At 41.6% G+C, this 18,276-nt stretch overlaps 1 protein-coding gene across 1 annotated transcript in view; it reads left to right on the forward strand.

The window, feature by feature from the left end:
• Window positions 1-262: 262 nt before the first annotated feature.
• LOC129853774 (tenascin-like) overlaps window positions 263-18,276 on the forward strand; it is a 118,186-nt gene continuing 100,172 nt past the window's right edge. Inside the window, exon 1 of the mRNA XM_055920163.1 lies at window positions 263-355. The gene's annotated coding sequence lies outside the window, so the exon portion shown is untranslated. The remainder of the gene's footprint in view (window positions 356-18,276) is intronic.

Genomic DNA, 18,276 nt, shown 5'->3' on the forward strand with positions numbered 1-18,276 from the left:
AAAACATTGTGAAGGCCCCCTTTAATGGGCCATGTCAATGCTATGATCTATACAATAGGTAAAACAGCTGATTTTGTTTGTAGATCATGTTGAAAATGATTTAATGTGACTTAATGAGTTTCCTACCCATACATCCCAGCTAGCTGAGCGATGGGTCTATTTTGGGGCAGGGCAAGCAACGACCCCCCCCTACACCAAAACAAGCAGCAGAGTAGAGGAGGAGACTAGAGTCCAAGCAGAGCAGGTGTCTCTTGTGACATCTGCCTCAGTTCACTGGGGAACCACAAGCACCCGCAGCAACATTCAGCCCTGACAATGCCACTGAAGTGCCCTGCTCTATCTTCATATAAATAAGGTATTTGTTTCTATATTTCTATGTGCTGGGATCCATTCAGATGCGTCACAATATATTTTTCATATTTTTGTGTAGCGATGGTTCATGATTTTCAGAGTGGAGTTATTTATTTTGTTTTAGACATTTTTAGGAAATTATGGATTTGCATAATGACCATGTGTTGCAAAAATGCTTAGTTTTATGAATCACTCTATTCTCTCAGTATATAATTTCATTGTATGAACTGAAGCAGCTACAATTCAGAATGTAGAGACAAAATATTTTTTCTAAACCAAAAAAACCCTCAAAAGATAGATTCAATCTCATGTAATATTGATGCGTTCATATTTGTTAATCAACCCCATTTCCTTTTGTATTTAATCAGGCTGACAAGACAAACCCACAAGATTGTTTACCCAGACAAACTATTGATCCGTCCAGGTCCGTGTTAAATTGACCCAGGAGCATCTTATAAAGAGACAGTCACCATTGAGCATTTGCCTTGAATCTGTGTACCTCTCCTATACCAAGACCTGGCTTATCAGATTATCAGAAAGCCTGTTAGTTACAGTTTGTAGGGTTTTACAGGGATATATATATATATATCATATTTTGTGTATTTGTTGTAATCGCTCATTGATCTGATGAGGATAGAGTGGCAATATGCTTATGGACAAGGATTAAAATAATGTCAGTGACAGAGAGGGCGGGGATAGAGAGTGGTGGAATGGCAACTTGAGTGAGATTGACGAGGAATTTAGGGTGAATAAGGGCCACAGGAAGGAGCACAGAAGTTCAAGGCATGCTCACGACGAGTGATATTGAATCCCAGTCCAAGCGTGTCCTCCTGTAAAATAAATATCTAGGTTTGTGTCACAGATGGCACCCTCTTCCCTGTATAGTGCACTACATAGGAAATGGGTGCCAATTGACTCCAAATCTATGCCAACAAAGAGACCAGTTGCTTTATCAGTTTAATCTGGGCCATTATTTCAGAGGCCCAGTGAGGGAATGGTGAGAGAGGTAGAGCAGCTCAAGGTAAAATCGCTTTTAGTATTCCATGTAAACACTCACTCTGTCTAAGAAGGGCAGCCATTCGTTTTTTTTTATTGAAAATTGTTTTCTGAAAGGTCACTGAGATGAGTTCTTCCAATCGTATTTTAAGTTCTGGTATATTTGAATGAGTACAATGCACACTGTAGACATAATAATGACTCATGGCCAGGTCTTATCAGTCCTCCCTCTCATGCATAGGTTGCGCTTTTCAAATCAAATCAAATCACATTTTATCTCTGTCTTTCTGACAGGTTTCCAAGCAATTTCATTCAGCTCCCAATCTTGGTATTTTTAAACTGACAAAGCATAATTGCTTATCTTTCAGCTGGGCAAGTGAGAGACTTTAAAACCCAAATGTCCGGATATGAAATTGATCTTTGGCCATGGCCGGGTAACAGGCCTTGTGTATTAAGCAGCATTGGGTGTCTCCCAGGTCTTGAATTATCTCTGTGTCTGGTAGCATGTGGTAGCTTGGAGGACATGGAGAGCATGTGACCTCTGTGCTGGGTGAAGGAGGGTCCCAGCTTATTTTAGGGCAGGGGGACTTGAGACTGAAGCCGTTGCTTCAGACTGATCTGGCATCAGTCTGTCTGGGGAACGGATTAAGGGTGAGTGTAGAGGTGAAGGTCTTTAGACAGATCAGCAGCCTGTGGACTGCCCTAGTATGATCTTCACATGCAAACATGGATTATCCAGTCCTCAGATCCAAACAAGGGGGGTTTCTTGACACAGTTCATTTTCATGTGTCCGACATGGTTATTGTGTTGTGTCGTTGAGTTTATACAACAATCTTTTAGAATGTAGAGGTGTTACATTTTGGGATATAGGCCAGTAAATGACCTTGTGTGGGTAACTGACATTGAGCCGTGAATGGATTAGAGCCATCCATGGCGTGTGCAGCAAACCATGTCATCTTCTTATCCATTTTTGTTTCAAAAAGGTTCACACATGCCTAAGCCATTTATAGCAGTGCTTCAGACAAGATGCTCCACAAAACAGTGTTTCCTTTAAGCTTGTCCCCAGGGAGCGCAACCTTGGAAGTCAGTAGGTTTTAGTTACTGCAGTCTTTGGCTTGTTCAGTCTCAAGTTAAATATGGTTTTAATAATGAGCACTTGGACTTCTCTACACACTTCACCATGTTAACTTGTGTGTATACTTTATTGTGTCGAGCACGACCTGCATGTTTATACGATCATTTAAAACGATGCAAATATGATCAAATGTGATAGGATAAAAATCCTTTGAACAGTCAAGTAAGGCGAGCTATGAAAAGTATTGGCTAAATGGGGGATGAGTAAAGCTGTAATGGAAGCGTGTTCAAGGATGGGGGATGGGGCACACTCACACAAAACACACACAGCCCTCGAGCAACCAGATATGTTGGAGATTTTGTTCTCTTTTGAATAGTTAATGAGCTTAGCATGAATGTGCGGGATGAGACGAACGGTACAGTGGTTAGGATGGAGGGAGGAAGCACTGAGAATGCCGTACGGCTTATGGCCTGCCAAAGATAACAGGCAGAACAATGTCTGGGGGGGAAGAGAGAGAGAGAGGGATAGAGAGAGAGGAATTCTCAGTGGGAGAAGCTCTTAGAGGTATTTGATAGCAGAATTACCCCCACTTTACCTTGGCATGCCTGTAGGTCACACTCCACACATGGGGGAAGTTGGGCTGTGTGCTTGGCGACGAGAAGGCATTATTATGGCATCCCGTTTAGAGAACTTTGAGGGCGAACAAGCACAGGAGGATAGCAGTTTACTTGACAAATGCTGCTTTCCTGTAGCCTTTCATATGTCTACCGTTAATGTTACCACGGTCAAGAAAGTGAGATATTTGAGATTTGGCCACCTTGTTCTATGTTCAGTAACTCACACGGTATCAATGAGAGTGCAACAGACGGTCACGTAATGCTCACTCACTTTGACATAACTTAATGCAGAGGAAAAAAGTTAGGAAAGATTTCTGCTACGGTACATGTTTGCACATCACCCCGAAACAAAAGGAGAAGGACTCCACTTTTCTGGTCACCAACATACATCATTCATTGTAACAATTGACATTCTGTGTTTCGGCACAGGGTAAAAATAGATTCCTTTCTCATACAATGAAATGTAATCATGCATTAGTGAGACATTTCCAAAGTTCCCATGGAAATCAGTGAATGAAGCCATGTATTAGTAGGCTGCAGTGCACAAGAGCAGAGAAATGTCGACTGAACAAAGCTTATAGGCCAGCAATGAACATCCATTAAGTAGTTGAAGCTGTGGAGGGTTCACGTTAATGTACGCCGCCGCTTGGTCCTTTCATTGCCATCAGATTTGAACGTTTAATGGCTCAGATTTTCACTCTCTATTTTTATCCCCCAGTAATCATCACACAGTACACTACTTTTGACCCGGGCCCATATGGCGCACACCAAATCATCATCATACTGTACAGTTTAGGACGCAGAATAAAACTCATTCTTCATCTCTCTATTCACTTTTAAAGCACAATTATCTAAGCAAGCAAGTGAATGTGTTTATGTTCTTCATAATCACAGTCGTAACAAGTAGCTGATTTTGGTTCTGAGTGTCGAGATTATGTTCTTAGTTACAGTGTTTCAAAAACGTTGAAACATTGTGTTACTCCATAGCAAGGTTAGTGTGGAGGTTGTCGGCATTGGAAAACCTCCCTGGTCTTTGTGGTTGAATCTGTGTTTGAAATTCACTGCTCAACTGGGTGACCTTACAGATAATTATATGTGTGTGGTACAGAGATGAGGTAGTCATTCAAAATCCTGTTAAACACTATTATTGCACACAGAGTGAGTCCATGCAACTTATTGTGTGACTTGTTCAGCACAAATTTACTCCTGAACTTATTTAGGCTTCCCATAACAAAGGGCTTAATACTTATTGACTTATTCATTTTTAATTCATTTGTAAAAGTGTCTAAAAACATCGTTCCACTTTGACATTATGGGGTATTATGTGTGGGCCAGTGACACCAAACGTCCTTTTAATCCATTTTAAATTCAGGCTGTAACACAACAAAATGTGGAAAAAGTCAAGAGGTGTGAACACTTTCTGAAGGCACTCTAGTATTAGCTAGCGCTAGAAGTAACTGCGCCAAAACGCTGGTATTTTTCATCCTATAACTTGTTGTCCATCTTCTTTTTAAATAGTGAGCCAACATGTTTTCATCACTTTTATTCCCATGACTGATCAAAACTCATTTCCTCATGCTATCTCTTGTCCCTCTGCAGCAGACATAATATGATGACATATTATATTATAGTGAGCAATAAGTTTGGAACATTAAATCGCAATAAAAACGCAGTATCGACCCACTGGGCAAAAACTAGTTGAATCAACGTGGAAAACTGATTGGATTTGCAAAAAGTCATAAAACTAAAGGAATTGCAGGGCTCTGGTCAAAAGTGCACTTTGCAGGGAATATGGTATCATTTGGGAAGCGGAACCTTGACTTTGGAGACTGGAGCCAACGCACTAGTCCCACTGTCAATCAAGAGACCACATTAGACTATTGAAGTATTCATGTTTAAATATACTTGTATGCCTCGCAAAGAAGGGCACCTATTGGTTGATGGGTAGCGTTTAAAAAAGCAGACATTGAATATCCCTTTGAGCATGGTGAAGTCATTAAGTACATTTTGGATTTGTAACAATACACCCAGTCACTACAAAGATACAGGCGTCCTTCCCAACTCAGTTGCCGGAGAAGAAGGAAACCGCTTAGGGATTTCACCATGAGGCCAATGGTGAATTTAAAACAGTTACAGAGTTTAATGGCTGTGATAGGAGAAAACTTGGGATGGATCAACAACATTGTAGTTACTCCACAATACTAACCTAAATGACAGAGTGAAAAGAAGGAAGCCTGTACAGAATACAAATATTCCAAAACATGCATCCAGCACTGAAGTAAAACTGCAAAAAAAAAGGATATTTGTGGCATAGAATCATCACAGCTCTGCAGATTTTGTTGGGTAGATACAGAATCAATAGACTTGTTCTGGTATTGCCCTCCGGTAGCCTGTTTCTGGTCTCAGGTTCAGGAATGGCTGAAAAAGCACAACATTAATCTAAAACTGACCCTAGAAATAGCATTGTTGGGAGATCTGGAGAGACCTGGTCAGTCAGTATAAACTGTATGTAAATTAAATATTTCATTTTCAATAATAATATTTCATTTTCAATAAATTTGCAAACATTTCTAAAAACATGTTTTCACTTTGTCATTATGGGGTACTGTGTGTAAATTATTTATCTTCAACTCGCAATCTGTGGATTCTCTTCGATTAGATAGATTCAAATTGTATGTTGAACATCTCAGAATATTTTAAAGATGTATGGCGTGTAGAAATCCGATGAGGCCAGCAGAAATAGGTGGGATGGGCTGGGGGAAACTGAGGGTTGGGATGTGGAACTAGAGACAAGTGGGAGTGAAGAGTGTGGATGGGGGATAGAATGACGGTCTAAGATAAAAGTAAAAAATTAAGTCAAAATAAACCCAAAATAAAGTACGTTTGAATGATATGAAGGGGGAACGCTGTTATATCCCAAGCTTGTTTGCCGCAGGCTGATGCCGCGCATGAGCTTTTACGCGCTTACACATGCAAACACACACACTCGCATTCAAACGCACACATGTGCACACACATACACACATGTAAATAGTGCCACACATGCACTCAGACGCATACAGTCGGCCTTGCTGTTTAGATTTTGGTTGTGCTTTATGTCTCTTGTTTTTGCATTGTTGTTTTCTGTTGTTGTTTTCGCTATTTTTTTAATCTTTGGTTCATATTGTTGGTTGTTGGCGAATTGGGGAACGGTGGCTTCGGGGGGGGGGGGGGGTCTTGGATGGTTGAGGGGCAGCTCTCGGGGAACTGAACTGTGGGGGGATTTGTAATCGCTGCCAAAGGTGATTCTAGCATGTATTGTCTCAGGGGTGTGAATACTTACCTTATGTAAATCAAATATTTAATTTTCAATAAATTTGCAAACATTTCTAAAAACATGTTTTCACTTTGTCATTATGGGGTATTGTGTGTAAATGGGTGAGAAAAACGATAAATGTAATACATTTTGAATTCAGGCTGTAACACAAGAAAAGGTAGAATAAGTCAAGGGATATGACAACTTTCTGAAGGCACTGTACCTAGCAAAAAATTGAAATATATGTTTCTGACAAAAGAATGACTGTCAGCAGGTATTGTTCCACCGACTTACATTTAAGTCATTTTGGAGACTCTCTTATCCCGAGCAATTAGGTTTAAGTGCCTTGCTCAAGGGCACATCGACATAATTTATACCTAGTCGGCTCAGGGATTCAAACCAGCAATCTTTCAGTTACTAGGCAGCTGTGAAGACTGAGAGGTTAGGTGAAAATGTTGAATACCCTATTATTAAGCAACACATGAATAAACAGAGTAGATCATTAACTCCCCAAATATTCCCAAATCAAATCTGTTCCTCCTTCAGAAAATGAAAAATATTTGTGAATTTTATGTCTGGCAACTCGTTGCGAGGTCAATGCAATTCAATTCAAATAACTTTATTTGTCCCCTTAGTGGCAACTCTATTAGGGCAATAGTGGTGCTTCAGAAATGACAAACAGGCACATAAATAAGCCTGCATCCGTTTGAGTCTAGAGATAAAGTAGATGTTACTGTTGTCTTTTCTCAATGCTATGCTGTTGCCTTGAATAACATACACACGCTACAGTCGTTTAGAAGAAATAGATTAGCAATGTTCTCATCAGTGACATGAGACTAACAGCAGCAATTATGTCCTTTATAAGTCCGTTACCTTTGTCAATCAATTGAAAAAGAGAGAGAGAAGCAGACTGAGACAGTGAAAGAGGGAGAGAGAGAGAGAGAGAGAGAGAGAGAGAGAAAGAGAGATATATAAAGAAAGGGAGAGAAACAGACAGACAGAGGTAGAGAAAGAGAGAAAGTAGTTAGCTCGGCCTTGTCTGACACATAACTATCTAATCACGCCAAATCCAAATGGCCCAGCTCCATGGCTGCTTGGCACCGTGAGCTGGCACAGCCTGAACTCATCTGGCCCCCAGTTCCTCTGGATTGAGCTAAATACACACTGAGAGGGGGCTTCAACTCACTACAGTCAAGTGCTTTTGGCAATCAAGGAAAGAAGGAGAGAAAAAACACTTTGAAAAAACACGCTTTTCTGTCTCTGGTTTCCATGGGCACAGGCAGTGGGTTGTGTTGTGTGTGTCACGGTGGACCAGGTATTGCTGTAGCTGTAAGGACAAGTTCCTCAAGCTCAATTAAATCTTTGTGTTTTACATCAGCTGGTAACTTTGTATGACCTGTTGTCGACCACCTCCATTAATAAGTGTTTTTTTCTCCTCTCTTACTCCTGGTCAGTTTGATTATATGATATGAAACCGGTGCTTATTCCAATCCAGGGCCCGTATTCAAAAAGCATGTCAGAGTAGGATTGCTGATCCAGGATCAGATCCTCCCTGTTCATATAACCTTATTAATGATGATCTAAAAGGAAAACGGATCCTGGAACAGTACTCCTACTCTGAGACGCTTCATGAATACAGGCCTAGACCTCTTTTTTTTCCTTTTTCTGAGCGAGTGTGGCACGGATCATCTGCCAGTTGAAGTGCCAAGAGTGCCAGCTTCATTAGTGTGTGTGTCTGTGCGCCAGCTCCTTTTCATCCTGCAGAACAAACGGCTGCATTATTCAACCTGCCATCTCATCTTTCACTACAGTGGGCTACAGAGCCCAGATATCACCGTGCCAGCAGGCTTGCCCCGGCCACCGTCTCACAGTTTACCTGAGTCCCAAATGCCACCCTGTTCCGTATATAGTGCACCACTTCTGAGTAGAGCCCTATTGGACATGGTCAAAAGTAATGCACTACATAGAGAATAGGGTACCATTTGGGAAACACCCATTCTGTTCACTACAAGGCAATAGGATATGTGTGAATCACCAATGTCCAGTATTGATGCCACTGCTTCACACCCAACAACATTAGTTCAAGCCAGGCCAAAAATAATAATACACATTTCAGAACTGTCAAATCTAGTCAACACAGCAGTTTTACTGTTTTGTGTTTTGCAGATTTATGTGTTGGTAACCTCATCCCCAGGCTCTGCTAACGCATATAGGGTTCGACAGAGAGAGAGACGGCTGGTGGACCAGATTAATGTGACGGTAATAACCACTGTTCAGTAAGGACTGTTGACTTGTGCTGTGTTGAAGTGGTGCTATGTATGCTGATAAGCCAGGCACTGAGGAACCAGCCCAGACTGTCAGGCCAGTTGATCCCTCCCAGCAGCAGCAGCCCATCCCATTCCTCACCAGAGGATGAATGAATGTGTTCACATGGCATACTTGGCCACATAGACACAGTGCACTTTGCTTTAAGTAGCTTTTAAAGCCTTAGCTCCATTCTGTTCTGCTTGTGTTAATGGCCAAGTGATGATGTTAGGAGGTCAGGCGAGGTGGCAAGGCGGTATGGCTGCAGTGCCAGTATCTCAGCATGGTAATGGAGTCTGCATAGCTAGCGCGTAGTGTTATTACATCCACAGTTGAATCCCATCATGCCGTAGTGTTGTGTAGTGGAGGTAATGGCTGGGAAGTGTCCAGAACTGGGTTCAAATACGGTTTGACATTTTTCAAATTCTTTGAGCATTTTTCAAACTCTAGCCTGCCAGGTGGACGGGGCATCTTGCACTTTTGGGACGAGTCCATTAAGCCAGGCAAGCTCAATGAAGCACAGATAAAAAATGACAAATTATTTCAAATAGTAGTTTAACCCAGGTCTGGTAAGTGCGCCCATTTGTCTGTCTGCTGCGGACTGGAGGCCAGATAGGATTTGGTCAAACCCTATTGCTGTAGAAATAAATAGTCTCAACCTCTCTGCTTCTGTCCTGGCAGAACTCAGTTGATGAGGTTATTATCCGTATTCATAAAGCATCTCATAGTGTGAATGCTGATCTAGGATCAGGTACCCTCTGTCCATATAAAATACTGTTCATTATGAAGTAAAATGCAATGCTGGTCCTAGATCAGTACTTCTACTCTGATACACACGGCTCCAGATATCCTGTTTTTAGTGAAGTGACCCTTAGCCACTTGGCTCAGCATGATTGTTTGTTACTTGTGGGGAGATTCAGTCACAGTTTCACTGTCGTACACAGAATCAGAATCATTGGAATTAGAACAATTTACCCCACACAGAATAAGATTTGTGAAAAAGTGTGATCGTTATACAAACTTTTACGCCGATTTTGTTATACAGTATATGGCAGGGTTCCTCAACTGGCAGCCCGACCCACTGGTGGTTTTGTTTGGCCCCCAAATTTTTCTGGAAAAAAATTGTATTTAATTTTTTTGAATTTATAGAATTTTCATTGTTGGACATAAAAGACTGTACACCAGGAAATCAGCTCTAAAGTTATTTTAATTTAGAAAATCTGTTCCCAAGTTTTCACACGCATAAAAGAGAGACATGATCGTATACAAATGTAAGCAAGTTTTGAAGTTATTATCTTTGTCAAATATTATATCCTTTTGGGCTTCTTGCGGTCAATTTGACATCTTATTGGAAAATGCTGTATCAGGCACTGCTCCAGAATCTCCCATAAGTGTTCAATTGGGATGAGAGCGGCAGGTCGCCTAGTGGTTAGAGTGTTGGACTAGTAACCGAAAGGTTATAAGATCGAATCCCCGAGCTGACAAGGAAAAAATCTGCCCCTGAACAAGGCAGTTAACCCACTGTTCCTAGGCCGTCATTGAAAATAAGAACTTGTTCTTAACTGACTTGCCTAGTTAAATAAAGGTAAAAGTATGAAAAAAACATAGGGCTCTGGTCAAAGGTAGTGCTCCATATAGGAAATAGGGTGCCATTTAGGATCTCAGTTCCTCTCAGATGGATCTTTCACACTTAATGCAGGGGACAGTGATGAATCTAAATGTGTCTGACTGTCTGTGATCCATATAGTAGTCTGTATGTCAGGTCATTGTGGTAATTGGAATTGACTCTACAGGCCACTGGAGAGCTTCAACAGTCCTCCAGGCCTGTGTGTTTGTGGAAGCGATTGGCAGCAAGTGTCCTATTTAATGATTTGCCTAAAGGAACGTAACTAACTGGTAGTATGTCTCCATTGGGTGTTAGCTAGGTATCAATGTCAAAGACTGTTATGAGGCACTGCTAATTTGAAATAGGCTATCATGTTACTTTTATTTCCATTATTAATGTTTAAGATGATGAGCAATTATAAGGGAAGACAAGAGAACAAATGAATGTGGCCCTATTTGAATGTGTCTAAGACTGAGAATTGGTTGTATCTTCCAGACCTGAGTTAAAATACTATTTGAAATGTCTCAATTGCTTTCACATGCAGTAAGCAGTCATATATAAAAAAAAAAGACAAGTAGTTAAATATTGCGTTTGAAAATACTCAGATACACTGACTCCCATGCACTTAACACAGGTATTTGAAAAAAGTATTTGAAATAAGAATTAGAAAATACTTTAAAATAGTAGGCTATTTATAGAAAATTATTTGATAATACTTTCAAATACTTCCAATAGAAGTAATTGATTAAGACCGCGTTATTTGAAAATGCTCAAATACACAGAAAACAAGTATTTAAATAACATAATCAAACACACATAACTGCCAAAATAAAGAAAACACCAACATAAAGTGTCTTAATAGGGCATTGGGGCACCACGGGCCAGACAACTTCAATGCACCTTGGCATAGATGTCTGGAACTCTATTGGAGGGATGCGACACCATTCTTCCGCAAGAAATTCCATAATTTTGTGTTTTGTTGATGATGTTGGAAAACGCTGTCTCAGACACCGCTCCAGAATCTCCTATAAGTGTTCAATTGGGATGAGATCTGGTGACTGAGACGGTCATGGCATATGGTTTACATAGTTTCCATGTTCATCAAACCATTCAGTGACCACTTGTGCTCTTTGGATGGGAGAATTGTCATCCAATGTGGGCGTAGCCATGGTAGCCAAAATATTGGCCCAGCATTTTTATACATGACCCTAAGCATGATGGGATGTTAATTGCTTAATAATCTCAGGAAACACACTTGCGTGGAAGCACCTGCTTTTAATATAAACTGAGTGTACAAAACATCAGGAACACCTTCCTAATATTGAGAGGCACCCCCTTTTGCTCTCAGAACAGCCTCAATTGTCAGGGCATGGACTCTACAAGGTGTCAAAAGTGTTCCACAGGAATGCTGGCCTATGTTGACTCTGAAGCTTCCCACAATTTTTTCAAGTTGGCTGGATGGCCTTGAGCGTGAAAAATCCCAGCGTTGCAGCTCTTGACACACTCAAACCGGTGCACCTGGGATCTACTACCATACACCGTTCAAAGGCAATTCAATATTTTGTCTTGCCCATTCACCCTCTGAATGGCACACGAACACAAGACTTAAAAATCCTTCTTTAACCTCTCCTCCCCTTAATCTACACTGATTGATGGAACACTGATTGATGGAACACTGGTCACTTTAATAATGTTTACATACTGTTTTACCCATTTCATATGTATATACTGTATTCTAGTAAAGGCCATCCTATTCAACTATTGCTGTACATATACTATTCTATACATGTATTCTTCAGCTGTACTATATATTCTATCCACATAGTGTGCTTAATATCTATACATCCCATCACACACATACATATATATATATAAATATACAGTACTGTGAAAAAGTTTTAGGCACGTGTGAAAAAACGCTGTAAAGTAAGAATGCTTTCAAAAATAGACATGTTAGATATCTATTATATTTATCAATTAACTAAAAGCAAAGTGAGTGAACAGAAGAAAAATCTAAATCAAATCCATATTTGTTGTGACCACCCTTTGCCTTCCAAACAGCATCAATTCTTGTAGCTACACTTGCACAAAGTCAGGGATTTTGTAGGCATATAGTCAGGTGTATGATTAAACAATTATACCAAACAGGTGCTAATGATCATCAATTCAATATGTAGGTCGAAACACAATCATTAACTGAAACAGAAACTGTGTTAGGAGGAATAAAACTAGGTGAGGAACAACCAAACTTAGCTAACAAGGTGAGGTTGCTGAAGACAGTTTACGGTCAAAAGTCATACACCATGGCAAGACTGAGCACAGCAACGAGACGCAAGTTATACTGCATCAGCAGGGACTCTCCCAGGCAGACATTTCAAGACAGGCAGCTGTTTCCAAATGCGCTGTCCAAGTTCTTTTGAAGAAGCACAAAGAAACGGGCAACGTTGAGGACGGTAGACGCAGTGTTCGGCCAAGGAAACTTACTGAAAGACACATCATGCTTACTTCCCTTCGCAATCGGAAGATGTCCAGCAGTGCCATCAGCTCAGAATTGGCAGAAAACAGTGGGACCCTGGTACACCCATCTATTGTCCGGAATCTGGTCAGAAGTGGCCTTCATGGAAGACTTGCGGTCAAAAATCCATACCTCCGATGTGAAAACAAGGCCAAGTGTCTCAACTATTCACGAAAACACAGGAACTGGGGTGCAGGAAAATGGCAGCAGGTGCTCTGGACTGATGAGTCAAAATGTGAAATATTTGGCTGTAGCAGAAGGCAGTTTGCTCGCTGAAGGGCTGGAGAGCGGTACACAAATGAGTGTCTGCCAGCAACGGTGAAGCATGGTGGAGGTTCCTTGCACGTTTGGGTCTGCATTTCTGCAAATGGAGTACGGCACTTGGTCAGAATTAATGGTCTCCTCAATGCTGAGAAGTACAGGCAGATACTTATCCATCATGCAATACCATCAGGGAGGCATCTGATTGTCCCAAATGTATTCTGCAGCATGACAATGACCCCAAACATACAGCGAAAGTCATTAAGAACTATCTTCAGTGTAAAAAAGAACAAGGAGTCCTGGAAGTGATGGTATGGCCCTGATCTCAACATCATCAAGTCTGTCAGGGATTACATGAAAAGAGAGAATCACCTGAGGCTGCCTACATCCACAGAAGAACTATGGTTAGTTCTCCAAGATATTTGGGCCAACCTACCTGCCAAAATTCTTCGGAAACTGTGCAAGTGTACCTAGAAGAATTGATGCTGTTTTGAAGGGTGGTCACACCAAATATTGATTTAATGTAGATTTTTCTTCTGTTCACTCACTTTGAATTTTATTAATTAATAAATATAATCTATTAACATGTCTATTTTTGAAATAATTCTTACCTTCCAGCATTTTTTCACACCTGCCTAAAACTTTTGCACAGTAACGTACATATATATATATATATATATATATATATACAGTTAAAGTCGGAAGTTTACATTCACTTTTGCCAAATACATTTAAACTCAGTTTTTCACAATTCCTGATATTTAATCCTAGTAAAAATTCCCTGTCTTAGGCATGTTAGGATCACTTTATTTTAAGAAAATTTAAGAATCTCTATCAGTAGAGAGAATGATTTGTTTCAGCTTTTATTTATTTCATCACATTCCCAGTGGGTCAGAAGTTTACATACACTCAATTAGTATTTGGTAGCATTGCCTTTAAATTGTTTAACTTGGGTCAAACATTTCGGGTAGCCTTCCACAAGCTTCCCACAATATGTTGGGTGAATTTTGGCCCATTCCTCCTGACAGAGCTGGTGTAACTGAGTCAGGTTTGTAGGCCTCCTTGCCAGCACACCCCTTTTCAGTTTTGCCCACAAATGTTCTATAGGATTGAGGTCAGGGCTTTGTGATGGCCACTCCAATACCTTGACTTTGTTGTCCTTAAGCCATTTTGCCACAACTTTGGAAGTATGCTTTGGGTCATTGTCCATTTGGAAGACCCATTTGCGACCAAGCTTTAACTTCCTGACTGATGTTTTGAGATGTTTGCTTCAATATTTCCACCAAATTTTCCTCCCTCATGATGGCATCTATTTTGTGAAGTACACCAGTCCCTCCTGCAGCAAAGCACCCCCACAACTCGATGCTGCCACCCCCGTGCTTCACGGTTGGGATGGTGTTCTTCGGCTTGCAAGCATCCCCCTTTTCCCTCCAAACATAACGATGGTCATTATGGCCAAACAGTTCCATTTTTGTTTCATCAGACCAAAGAACATTTCTCCAAAAAGTGCGATCTTTGTCCCCATGTGCAGTTGCAAACCGTAGTCAGGCTTTTTTATGGCGGTTTTGGAGCAGTGGCTTCTTCCATGCTGAGCGGCCTTTCAGGTTATGTCGATATAGGACTCGTTTTACTGTGGATATAGATACTTTTGTACCTGTTTCCTCCAGCATCTTCACAAGGTCATTTGCTGTTGCTCTGGGCACTTTCGTACCAAAGTACGTTCATCTCTAGGATACAGGACGCGTCTCCTTCCTGAGCGTCTCCTTCCAATTGACTCAAATGATGTCAATTAGCCTACCAGAAGCTTCTAGAGCCATGACATAATTTTCTGGAATTTTCCAAGCTGTATAAAGGCGCAGTCAACTTAGTGTATGTAAACTTCTGGCCCACTGGAATTGTGATACCGTGAATTATAAGTGAAATAATCTATCAGTAAACAATGGTTGGAAAGATTACTTGTGTCATGCACAAAGTAGATGGCCTAACCGACTTGCCAAAACTATAGTTTGTTAACAAGAAAATTGTGGAGTGGTTGAAAAATGAGTTTTAATGACTCCAACCTAAGTGTATGTAAACTTCCAACTTCAACTGTATATATACAGTACCAGTCAAAAGTTTGGACACACATTGTAGAATAATAGTGAAGACATCAACACTATGAAATAACACATGGAATCATGTAGTATCCAAAATTATTTTAAACAAATCAAAATATATTTTACATTTGAGATTCTTCAAAGTAGCCACCCTTTGCCTTGATAACAGCTTTGCACACTCTTGGCATTCTCTCAACCAGCTTCACCTGGAATGCTTTTCCAACAGTCTTGAAGGAGTTCCCACATATCCTGAGCACTTGTTGGCTGCTTTTCCTTCACTCCGCGGTCCAACTCATCCAAAACCATCTCAATTGGGTTAAGGTCGGGTGATTTCACACATCGCACGCACGCACGCACGCACGCATGCACGCACGCACGCACGCACGCACACACACACACACACACCCAGCCAGCCAGCCAGCCAGCCAGCCAGCCAGCCACCTGTACACTGTTTATTCGATTTTTGTTGGATAAATGGTTACTGCAGTGCTGATACAATAATGGCTTTAGGGAGCCAATAACTTTGTGTCCACAGACGCACACATCATGGACAGGTAGTATATTACAGCCATATGTGGGTCTAGCGGGGATCTCTCAGTATAAATGTGTCTACGAGCTGCTGGGATAGAGGTGGATAGAGGTGGGTAGATGTGGGTATAGGTGGGTAGAGGTAGTAGATAGAGGTGGAAAGGCCAGTGCTCCATCAATTCTCCCTTTGAATCCCTCTACAGTAAATCAGTGTTTCTGAATTTGGCCTGCCCTAGGAAATCAACTCCAAGCTATTTTAATTCAAAAAATCTTTTCCCAAGTATTCCCACCAATAATAGAGAGACGTGGTTGTATACAAATGTAAGCAAGGCCTGAAATTATCATGTTTTAGTCAAACGTATATGTTTGGGCATTATATATTGCGGTCAATTTGCAGTCTACCATCCGCTCAACAAAAAAATCGGCCTGCAACCGCATCAAGGTGATGATCCCTGCCCTATATGATGAGGGATAAGATGAGTGGGCGTGGAGGGATAAAGGGAAGGAGTGAGTCTGTCGGCGACAGAATAAAGGGTAATAATTCAGGATTTGTGCTCAAGTGCAGATTACTAACTCTTATAAATGCTTTCACGATGCAGGTGATTGTTTGGGGTGGGGGGGGGGGGGGGGGGGGGTTGTGAATAAACCACCCTGTCACCCAGGTTATTTGACACAGGATGCGGAGGAGACAGTGGGTGATCCATCTGGTATGTACGACGTGTCATCTTGGAGGATAAGACCCAGCAGAGGACCCTCTCTCTCCGCTCTCCCCAGTCCAAGAGCTCCTCAATCAGACCATGCCTCAGTACTCACAAGGCAGCATTCTGATTGGAGCCCCCAGTACCAGGCTCTGTAGATTGAAACCTGTGGTTCGGGGCCCTACGTGTGACTGATTGTAGGCATGGCAGCTAGAAACCTTTCCTTCTTTCTTTACCTTTCCTTATTAATAATAGCACATTGTGACCAGGAAAGTGTGTGTCTGTGTAATAATAATACAAATTTGGTAGGTGCTTATATTTGTCCTATCTCACATGCACAAGTGTGTATTAATACACGTGTGAATTGGAAATGTTTTTTTTTTTATATGCCACCCCCTGAGAGTGGGGTCACTGTCATGGCTCTGGGATTCAAACTCGGGGATGGCAACCTTTCCCTTACTGGCCCAATGCTCTAATCACTAGGCTATGTGTGTGGGTGTGGGTGTTCGTGTGCGTATGTGTGTGTGTATTTCAGTGCACGCACGCTCATGGAGCACGTTAGTTCCTCTCTTTCACACTTATAGAGTTAGACACTGATCTCTTTGTATGGATCCTGCCAGATGGCACACAGTGGAAGTGAAGGACAAAAATCAAAACAAGTAGACCACCATCCTCATTCACTCAGCCCCGATACTTTCCCAGCATGTCAATGTGGAGCCTTTTTTAATGGACTTTGCAGGCGTCCCCAGTGGGATTAAGAAGTTGCGATGCTTGTCTGTCACACACCAGTGACTGCTATGATACTAAAACCCTGTTGGTTTGTTTAATGCTTAAGGATGGAATACCATGAATGTGGAATTTGGAACAATTCTTCACATTCTTCAGAATGAAATGAATATGTGCAGACATATACATGAGTCTACAGGGATGGATATTAAGCAAATGTTTTCTTTGCACACAAAGATTTGATGCAGAGTTGATCCTGTTGGGGGTCAGCGGAGCACAGAGATTGACGGCAAAATATATACGCTATAATAATGTTTTAATGTGTCGATGCAGGAAAGTTCATCGAAGTTTATTCTTCCAAGCGTTGATGTAGCAGCTCGGCAGGGTGAGATCATGCTGCAAAGCCCATTACAGGTACAGTTTGCCATACAAAACCCCCTGAGAAGTTGTTGATTATGTGTTCCGAATGGTGCCCTATTCCCTTTATAGTGCACAATATGCTCCGGTCAAAAGTAGTGCACTATGTAGGGAATAGGGTACCATTTGAGACATTACTGTTCTGATTCAACCCCCCCCCCCCCCCCCCCCCCCCCGTGTGTTACAAAATATACTGTGTTCTTCAGTATCCTGAAGTCCATTGTCCAGCATCTCACCTTAGGACTTGTTGATTGACAGGCCAGGTGCTCAGACAGACTGACCTGCTGGACAGAGGATGAAGAATAATAATGCTGTAGCTGCAGCCAAATGATCAGGGCTGTGTCCCAAATGGCACCCTATTCCCTTAATAGTGCACTATCTTCGACCAGGGCCTTAGGGACTAGTAGTGCACTATAAAAGGGAATAGGGTGCTATTTGGGGGACACACAGACAGGGCGGCTGCTGAAAAGCTGAGATGAGTCGTGTGCTGCCGTGTTGTGCATTCACAACAGTCTGACTGCCTATCTGCCTCCTCTCTCTTTCTCTCTCTCTCTGTCAATCTCTCTCCTAAATCCCTCATACTAGAGCTGAGGCGGCCCCCCTTCATCCCATAAGGCTTTGGTCAAAACCCTGGGTCTGTGTTTCAGTTCTGGCCATCATATTAAAGAACAATTTACTGTTGTTGAATGTACCAGCGATAGATCCCAATGTATATACAGCTTTGTGCTTTGCTTGTAAAATATGAGTGGGTCAGAATGTAAGTATCAAGTTCTCTGTCTCCGGCAGCTCAA

This window comes from Salvelinus fontinalis, chromosome 4 (genome assembly GCF_029448725.1).
Source record: "Salvelinus fontinalis isolate EN_2023a chromosome 4, ASM2944872v1, whole genome shotgun sequence".
Lineage (NCBI taxonomy): Eukaryota > Metazoa > Chordata > Actinopteri > Salmoniformes > Salmonidae > Salvelinus > Salvelinus fontinalis.